The sequence below is a fragment of the Tasmannia lanceolata genome, unplaced genomic scaffold, assembly GCF_043159265.1.
Source record: "Tasmannia lanceolata isolate RefF3 unplaced genomic scaffold, GAP_Taslan_0.1 ptg000003l, whole genome shotgun sequence".
Lineage (NCBI taxonomy): Eukaryota > Viridiplantae > Streptophyta > Magnoliopsida > Canellales > Winteraceae > Tasmannia > Tasmannia lanceolata.
The window spans coordinates 58,043,066-58,053,264 of NW_027518680.1; the positions used below are offsets into that span (position 1 = coordinate 58,043,066).

The 10,199-nt window shown below is 40.3% G+C and overlaps 1 protein-coding gene across 2 annotated transcripts in view; it reads right to left on the reverse strand.

The window, feature by feature from the left end:
* Positions 1–1,220, reverse strand: part of LOC143856726 (uncharacterized) — a 45,704-nt gene extending 44,484 nt beyond the window's left edge. For both annotated transcript variants that reach the window (XM_077367012.1, XM_077367008.1), the window contains exon 1: positions 979–1,220. The gene's annotated coding sequence lies outside the window, so the exon portion shown is untranslated. The remainder of the gene's footprint in view (positions 1–978) is intronic.
* Between the last annotated feature and the right edge of the window lie 8,979 nt (positions 1,221–10,199).

Consider the following 10,199-nt stretch of genomic DNA (forward strand, 5'->3'; position numbering starts at 1 on the left):
AAGGCGGGACTAAAACTAGGAAGGCAACACAAAAAGATGATTCTGTAAGCGAGGAAGAAATTCAACATGAAATAGAAATTCAAGAAAAAGTAGTGAATTTAGCAAGCATTTTCTCATCAAATATATAGGGGAGGAGGACTAGTGAAATGTTTTTAAAAAAGAGCATCAACAGTTCAGTATCAACACATCAACAGTTCAGCATCAACAGAACAGTTGAAATGATTGTGTGAATTTCGAAATGCATGACAAGATGAACAAAAAGGGAGTAAAACTACAGAGGAAACAGACGAAAATCAACATGAAACAGAAATTCAAGAAAAAGTAGTGAATTTAGCAAGCATTTTCTCATCAAATATAAAGGGGAGGACTAGTGAAATGTTTTAAAAAAGCATCAACAGTTCAAAATCAACAGAACAGTTGAAATAATTGTTTGAATTTTGAAATGCATGACACGATGAACAAAAAGGGAGTAAAACTACAAAGGAAACAGAAGAAAATCAACATGAAATAGAAATTCAAGTAAAACTAGTGAATTTATTCAGCAGTTTCTCATCAAATATAAAGGGGAGAACTAATGAACTGTTTGAAAAAAGAACCAACACTTCAGTATCAGCAGAACAGTTAAAGAAATTGTGTGAATTTTGAAATGCATGCCAAAGCAAGCAAAAAGGAGAGACTAAAACTACAAAGAAAAGACAAAAAGATTCTGTTAAATATGAAAAAAAAAAAAAAAAAAAAACCCAAACCCAAACCCTAGCTCTACCACAACAGATCACAGACAATCAAAACCCTCCATTACCATAAAAATCCCTCTAAGATCACAAACAACCTAATTTCGACTGAAACATCCAAATTAGGTCAAGAAAACAGGGCAAAATCCAAACAAGAGAAGAAATAAACACGAAACAAAACCCTAGGGCAAAATTAGACATGTGATTACGAAAATTAGGGTTTTCAAAAGGAGAGAGAAGAACTTACTTGGATGCCGAAGGTCGTGTAATGGAGATCGAAACTGATTTTCCTTATTTTCGTCTCGATTTTTTATGCCCTAGTTAGGGTTAGGGTTTTTAAGGAAGAAGAGAGAAAAAATGCCCTTCCTTTCTCTCTCTTTTTTTCCTTGTTTTTCTTCTGTTGTGTTTTTTTTTTTTTTTTTGAGCTGTGTAATGAAGGGGGTGATGTTTTTCAGACCAGAGCAAGAGATAAAGTGATCGAAATAGTGCGAAAATTTCAACAAACTCAAAGACAAAAGGCTCGGTTCATACCGAACCTGAGGTTCGGAATAACGAAGCAGGGCGGTTCGGATTCGAGCCTAAAAGGCGTAGTTAAAAGTGGGAGCTGACAAATTCGCTCCCACTGTAGGATGATTCGCACCCTTGTACACGTCAATAGCGTTAAAGGAGAGCGGATCATCGTAAAGGGCATGCGCATTTACCATTGCATAAAGTAAAGCTTAGTAAAAGAGAATTAAAAAGGGCCGGGCTATACAGCAAGGCTTTTCTTTTTTCCTATTTGGGGATCTCTTATCTTTTATTTCTTTTTTCTATTTTTGGGTGATTTTTATAACGGCCGTTAGTGGTTTATGAAACGCCGTTAGATTTATAGATTGGACTCTCTCTACCTCGTTTTGCCCATTTAAGTGAGCCCACAGAGTAAGGTGGGCCCACATCAGGTGATCTGGATCTTATGTGGGCCCACAAACTATGGGCAATTCCTAATGTGAGAAGGATATCAGCAACTTTGTGGGCCATTCTCTTTGGCACTAAAGTGGCCCCACAAAGTAAGTGGGCTCACATTCGGTGATCTGGATCGTTATGTGGACCCACAAAGTAAGTGGGCTCACATACCGTGATCTGGATTGTTATGTGGGCCCACAAAGTAAGTGGGTCCACATCTGGTGATCTGGATTGTTTTGTAGGCCCACATCTTGTGATCTGGACTTTTATATGGGTCCATAAAATAAGGGTAAGTGTATCAGGTGATAACCACGTAAGCAATTTTATGTGGGCTATTCTCCTTGCCCAATTAAGTGGGCCCACAAAGTAAGGTGGGTCCACATCCGGTGATCTGGATTGATATGTGGGCCCATAAAGTAAAGGTAAGTTCCTCATGTGAGAAGCATGGCAAAAACTTTATGTGGGCCCATCTACGTGTAATTGGCATGATTTAAACGTTTTATCTGAGGAGAGGAAGCATCTATGGCCTTAAAAATATAAGATTGCTTGATCGGACGATCACAACCATTCGATCACCGGCCTACCAACAGAAACTTAAGAACAAATTTAGCATCAATTCATATTCAAGTATGATAACTCAACGGTTAGGATTGGACATCTATGCATTGGGATCTTTGAGATGAAGGGTTTAGATCATTTTTGGCATCTTGTAGATGGCCTCAGATGAATTACAAAATAAATGATTAAAAGAACGGAAATGATATTTCCACCCCCTCTTCAAGCATTTTACACTCCCTTTTGTTTGTCTTTTCTACGAAAAGTGGAGCAAAAGGCGTAGAAATGTAGTCATTTTTTAAAGAAAAAGACGAACAAAAGGAGTGGAGAGGGTTAGAAATAAAATTTCCCTAAAAAAGAATTGTTTTGTCACTCTCAATTTTGCCCTTTGTGTCAAATAAAACAAAGTAAATCAGATACGAAAACTCAGAGGTTTGGCAAATGCCTAATTTTAAATGAGGAATTCTAGACTTAAGGGAGCCCTTGCAAAAAAGAGATGAAAAGGCTCTCCTATTGGCTACACATCACCATCATGCATTAATAACCGCTGAAAAGTTAAATATGATGGTGATGTGCAGCCAATGGGGGAGCCCTTTCACCTCTTTTTTGCAAGGGCTCCCTTCAGTCTAGACTTCTCATTTTAAATATATGTACCTTTTCATTTGTTATTATGCACACTAGCAAAAAAACCCCGTGCGATGCACGGACCGACAAAGAATTGTACAAACTACATTATAAGTTGATCCAAACCGTCAACACAACATAAATAGGTTGTGCCCGTAAAATAATTTCCATAGGCTGATCCTAGCCCTCCAATCTATAGACGTTTGGATAATTGTTGTTCCTCTTAAGGTGCAAAGAATTCGTCAATATTTTTACAGGTGTCCTGCATTCGTAATGTTAAACTGTCCGTAATTTGACCCGCACATAGTGAATAAGGAAAAGTAGTTCCCGATTTCTAACCCGATTGGGTTCAACTCGACCGAACCCGATTTGCAATTTCCTCAAAGCGACCCAACCCGATTTCCAATTCGGGTTGGGTTGGGTCGGGTTGACCCGATTTGATATGGTACCAATTGTTGACCACCTTAACTCAAGCCGGGTTGTTTTGAATTTTGAGAACCAATAGTGAGTGACCAATAATCAGTTTTTGACTCACAATCGGTTCTCAAAATCCAAACCAAATAGGGACTAACAATTAACAAAGGGAAATGTTATCCGCACTACTATATTTTGATGATCACACTCGTCACTTTATTAAAGTAAGGTATGGCCCGCACCATAGGATTATCCAAACCGTCCATTGTGGACTGTGGAGACTATTTCAATGTTGAAAAATAAAAACACATATACAAAACTTCTTCAGATGGAACCCAATTTCAGGTTTCGGGTCGGGTCGGGTTGCCCGACAGCCCAACCCGATTTCCATTTCGGGTTGATTTTTCCCAACCCAACCCAACCTGAATTCGGGTTGAACCCGACCCACGTGAGAACATCCAAGTAACAACGATGGTTTGAAATTATATATAGTGTTAATATCCTCACTACCATATTTTATAATGGCACTACTCACCGTATTTTGACGATCGTACTCCTCACTTTATTAAAATGTACGGTATGGCCCGTACCATAAGTTGTGCCCCAAAAATAATTTTCATAGGTTGATCCGAACTCTCCAATCTATATAGGGTTATAGGTTGATCCAAACCGTCCATGTGATAGAACACAACATCAATCAGTTGTGCCCGTAAAATCATTTCCATAGGTTGATCCTAGCCCTTCAATCGATAGATATAGGCTGATCATAGCCCTCCAATCGATAGAGGTTTCCATCATTGTTGTTCCTCCTCAGGTGCTCGGAATCCGTCAATATTTTGCAAGTGTCATGTATGAGTAATATAAAGTAGTTCTTTCGTCATTGTCATATGTCTTTACCTCTTCTTAGTAGTTTTTTCCCGTAATTGTCATAGACAGTACCCGTGTCGGTATTTTTCGTATGTAGATTACAATTTTACCCTCAAAGAATTTCTCTTAGAGATAGATGTTAGATATCAACAAAGGGGTTAATGGTAAAAGAGTAATGCTGCAGTGTAAATCCCAGATAAAAAGAAAAGAAATTTCTTTTTCCTCCCGCTATACGGTAGTAGATACGGATCTCTTTTAGAGGGTAGAAATGTAGCCATAGAGGGTCACTTTTTAGAAGACTTTGTCTTATTTATTTGAATTCATTTGAGGTGGTTCTTCTCTCTTGTAAAAGAGAGCCCTGAGATGGCTTTCTGCGAAATTTTCTAGTAAATGATAAATCCATCTAAGTACAATGTTCGGCAATTCGTGAGATATTTTATCACCTCAAAGATGCACAACACGATAATTTCCCATGGGGGTATAATATTGTTTTTTTAATGGCAGTATAAATTGTATTTTGTGTGAAATAAACACTATACTAAACTATTTACTATGCACTCGATCAGGTTAAATGTAAAAAAAAAAATGAAAAAATCTAGAAACAAACATATGACGATGAGATATAATATAGGGTACTTCCTTGCAAACGGCCTTAGGTCCTCAAAGAGAATCTCTCCAAGAAGTGGAAATTGCATGGAGAATTCCAACTATCCCCTCTTAGCAATGACTTCTTCTTATTCAAATTTACCTGCTCAGAAGATTGCACACAAGTCCTTTGTTGGGAAAGTTGCCTTATTTCCACGGCATGTGGGAAGGCAAAAACTAAAGGCAAAATGGAAATAACCTTTGTGGGTTTTGGAAAACCCCTAAAATAAAGATAACGAGGGTGGGTTTTCTCTTGGGTGGGAGAACGGCAAGAGGAGATAGAGGTGTGTCTGCTGCCTCTTGGTGAGAGAGAGAGAGAAGAGGGTTTTTCTCTTGGGTTATCTCTCGTGGGTTTTTTCTCTGGTATTCTCTTGGGTTATTTCTCGGGGTTCTCTTGGGTACGGTCTTGGGTTTGAGCAGAAAGGAAAGGGTTGCGGGTTTGTGGGTTTGCGATTAATCCATTGTAATCCTTGTATATTGTTTTCTCATAATGGAAGATCGTGTTTCTCGCCCGTGGAGTAGGCTTGGCCGAACCACGTAAAATCTTGATGTTCATCTTGTGGCTTGCTTGTTTATTTATTTTATCTTTCCGTTTAATTTGTGCACGATCGGATCGGATTGCCTAACGGATTTTCTCAACAAGTGGTATCAGAGTTGTGGTTGGAGCGATTGTCGAGGCCAGGTGGAGTGATCATGGGTGTTGTGGTTGGATCGCGGTTGTGGTTGGATCGCGGTTAGTGCGATTTTTGGGAGTAGAAAGATTGTCCAAGAAAGATTCTTGTTTGAGGTGGAGCGCTACACCATGAAGTGCGGAGTAATCTGAGATGGTTGTAAAATCGAGTTCTACCCAGTTCAACATCGACAAATTTGACGGAAAGGGAAGTTTCACCCTATAGCAGATGAGGGTGAAGGACATCCTAGTTCAACAGGGCTTGGCTAAGGCGTTGAAGGGAAAGGATGGGAAGTCGGAGAAGATGATGGATGCCGAGTGGGAAGACATAGAGTCGAAGGTGGTCAGCACGATTCGACTATGTCTAGCTGATAGCGTTATGTTTAAAGTTATGGAAGATATGTGCCTAAGCTGTGGGATAAGTTGGAAAAGCTTTATATGTCAAAAAGCTTGGCCAACCGGTTGTATCTGAAGCGGCAATTGTACGGGCTGAAGATGTAGGAAGGCGGGGATCTTCTAGAACACGTTACGGTGTTCAACGGGCTTGTGGTTCAACTCCACAAGGTTGACGAAAAGTTGAAGGAAGAAGACAATGCCCTTTTTCTTCTTACTTCGCTTACTGATTCGTATAACAACCTGGTGACGACTTTATTGTATGGCAAGGATACGATAAAAGCTTGAGGAAGTCACGGTGTCGCTCTTATCGAATGAGATGCGGAAGAAACATGTTCTTGGCGCAAGTGAAGAGCATGGGTTGGTTGTTCATGGTGGGAATCAAAGAGGAAGGTCGTCTGACAGGGGATCTAGTAATGGCAGGTCAAGATCCAGGGCCGGCAGAAAGGGTGTGCAATGTTACCGTTGCAAGGAATATGGCCACATCAAGCGGGATTGTCCAAAGCGAGCTGACCGGTTGGACAATGGTACTACGAATGCTGTGGTGGCGGTAACGAGTGAATATAGTGAAGTGTTTGGAGACGTAATCACACTTCTCATGATGAGTGGGTTCTGGATTCTAAATTCATATTGCTCTATTCATGTATGCTCCAGGAGGGAATATTTTGATACGTTCCAGGAGACAAGGGCGGGTATAGTGTCCTTGGGTGATGGGTCCACTTGAGACATCACGGGAGTTGGAACAATGAAGATCAAAATGTTTGATGGAGTAGTTCGTACTTTAGGTGGTGTGGCGTTTGTCCCAAAGATAAGGAGGAATCTAATATCTCTTGGCCAGTTGGACTCCAGGGGCTGCAGGTTTTCAGCTGCAGGTGGAGCCATGAAAATCACATGTGCATGTATGGTTCTGATGAAAGGCGAGAAGTGTGGTAGAGTGTATCGTCTGGTCGGAGACACGGTGACTAGTGTTCCTAAGATCTCAATGGGTTGTTGGAAACAGGGTAATTGTGTGCGCACACGTAAGGTCTCTTTCGCAGTTGGTGCAGAGACGGGTTTTTAGGTTGCAGAAGATGGTGAGATGATGACAGTACCTGCATTAGGGAGGATGGATTGAGATCACTCTCCAAGGTTGACTAGGTGAGCCAACGAGTTGGCAGCTACACATGTGCATTGGTCGTGTTGATCGAATCGGGAGGAGTCAGAACCAAGGTGATTCGAGGATGTGTAGCTGGTACTTTAGAAGGCCAATGGTGGGTTCGCGGCGACGGCGAACCTGTGGCGACATCAAAGAAAAAAATCTTTGGGTGGCTGGGAAATAAGCCAAGGTGGAGATTGTTGGGAAAGTTGCCTTATTTCCACGGCATGTGGGAAGGCAAAAATGAAAGGCAAAATAGAAATAGCCTTTGTGGGTTTTGGAAAACCCTTAAAATAAAGATAACGAGAGTGGGTTTTCACTTGAGTGGGAGAACGGCAAGAGGAGATAGAGGTGTGTCGGCTGCCTCTCGGTGAGAGAGAGAGAGAGAGAGAGAGAGAGAGAGAGAGAGAGAGGAGAAGAAGAAGAAGAAGAAGAAGAAGAAGAGGGTTTTTCTCATGGGTTTCTTGGGTTATCTCACGTGGGTTTTTTCTCGGGTATTCTCTTGGGTTATTTCTCGGGGTTCTCTTGGGTACGATCTTGGGTTTAAGAAGCAAGGAAATGGTTGCAGGTTTGTGGGTTTGAGATTAATCCATTGTAATCTTTGTATATTGTTTTCTCATAGTGGAAGATCGTGTTTCTCGCCCGTGGAGTAGGCTTGGCTGAACCACGTAAAATCTTGGTGTTCATCTTGTGGCTTGCTTGTTTGTTTATTTTATCTTTCCGTTTAATTTGTGCATGATCGGATTGGATTGCCCGGCGAATTTTCTCAACATCCTCGAAGCAACAGATCATTCATATAGTGTCTGGCCACTTATATTATGAAAATGGACGCCGAGAACTCCCATGTAGAAACTGGATCTCTCAACGGTTCCCGTATGGATCAGTTTCCCAGGTCTCCCTCTCCACTTTTGGAGTGTGAAAGGCATCATCAAAAATGCAAACAGCCGATACATGGACTCACCAACCTAGGAGGTGTCAAGGCTGAATTTCACTATCCATTGTGTAGAAATAGAAGCTGGAAAGGAAATACTCTGAAGAAATAAACATCCACACCCCAAATGGCATCCACTACCAAAAATTTGAATACGAATGGCGACCCAAATCCTGTAATACATGCAAAAACATTAGCCACTCCTCAAATGCTTGCCCAAAAAAAATGAGAAACCAAAAGAAGCAAAGCCCCCGCAAGAATGGAGGCCCATCAACTCGAAAACATGTCTCCAAAGAAGAAAAGGCTTATGCCCATCACGAATCAATGCGAGATCAAGAAAGAGGCCAAGCCTACCACAGCCCAGCCCACCTAACGAACATCTTCTCTATTAGATGGGTCGTATAACCCCCGGGTAAACTCGTTATGCGCAGCGGAATAAAATCGCATAGTTTAACATTATTCTCCAATTTTGCCCTTAGCCCAGGATTTCTAGGAACTAGATTATATTTTAGTGATAAAATAAATAGATATAATAAAGTGATCCACAATGGATAGTGGATCAGTTTCTCAGGTATCCCTCTCCACTTTTGGAGTGTGAAAGGCATCAGAAAAATGCAAACAGCCGATACATGGACTCACCAACCTAGGAGGTGTCAGGGCTGAATTTCACTATCCATTGTGTGGAAATAGAAGCAGGAAAGGAAATACTCTGAAGAAATAAACATCCACGCCCCTAATGGCATCCACTACCAATAATTTGAATACGAATGGTGACCCAAATCCTGTAATATAGGCAAAAACATTAGCCACTCCTCAAATGCTTGCCCAAAAAAAGAGAAACCAAAAGAAGCAAAGCCCCGCAAGAATGGAGGCCCATCAACTCGAAAACTTGTCTCCAAAGAAGAAAGGGCTTAGGCCCATCACGAATCAATGCGAGATCAAGAAAGAGGCCAAGCCTACCACAGCCTAGCCCACCTAATGAACACCTTCTCTATTAGAGGGGTCGTATAACCCCCAGGGCAAAATCGTTATGCGCAGCGGAATAAAATCGTAAAGTTTAACATTATTCTTCAATTTTGCCCTTAGCCCAGGATTTCTAGGAACTAGATTATATTTTGGTGATAAAATAAATAGATAAAATCATACCTTTAGAGAAGTTACCACGAAGAAAATCGTCTGCTTGATCTACTCCCCGAATCGTCACGAACGAACTCTTCTTCGCGAACGCCGCAACTTGATCCGTTGATTTTGCACAAGAAATAGAACAACCTTTGTTCTACTTTTTGTAAACTAATCCAAATCAGTTCTTTGGATGGGAAATCCAATAGTAGAGGATGGAGCTTTAAAGGTGATTAACTAGAAGTAATGGAGAGGGAGAAAGAGAGAGGTTTTTCACTTATGGGAAAGTTTCCAAAAATAATACTTCTCTCCAAAAACAAACGTCCAACTCTTTAAATAAATTTAGAATTTTTGTTTGTTTTGCCTTTTTTAAAACCTATAATATCTTACTTAGATATTATTCAACAAAAGTAGCAAGTTTTTAAAACTTGTAAGAACTTAAAACCCCCAACGTTTTTAACGATTTTGGCATGCCCAATATAGGCGTGTAGCTTTTTCCCATAAAATTCGTTTACAAATAAAACTCCTAAAATATCTCCTATAAGATCTCCCATCTTTATCTCCAAGGAAAGAAGTTTCCTCATACAACTAGTATTCCTTTTTATTTTGTTTTTTATAATAATATCTTTTCTATCTAACCCTTAATAGTTGGACGAAATTCTAAATTTTTAGGACACTTTGACTAACAATCTTCCACTTGCCTTCAACATGGAATTTTGTCCAATAGGGTTAAATTCAAATACTTATTTAATTCTTCTAATTAAATAAATGATTCCCATCCAATGGGGATAAAGCTCCATCTAGACATTATATAACATCTTTAATACCTTTTTAGTTAACACTTAACCAATTTGGTATTCCTAATCTATCACATAGTGTATATACACTATGATATCGTTTCCCTTTGCATCAAATGCAACGAAACAAGTTCGTTTGTGCAATCAAATAAATGCGGGACCATATCTAATAGATACACTTGGTCATTCGAATTGTGAGTGGGATCGTTGCAGGGATTTAATGGTCGATCCTGCAGAACCCAATGAAGAGTCACACTGCGATCCTTTTCTGTAGTTCGAAAACCACAATCGTATTGACTCAGTGGCCTCCATCGAGACGTAACCCTGAAGATGACCGTCAAATCATCTTACCCCTAATCACATCCAATATGTGCAA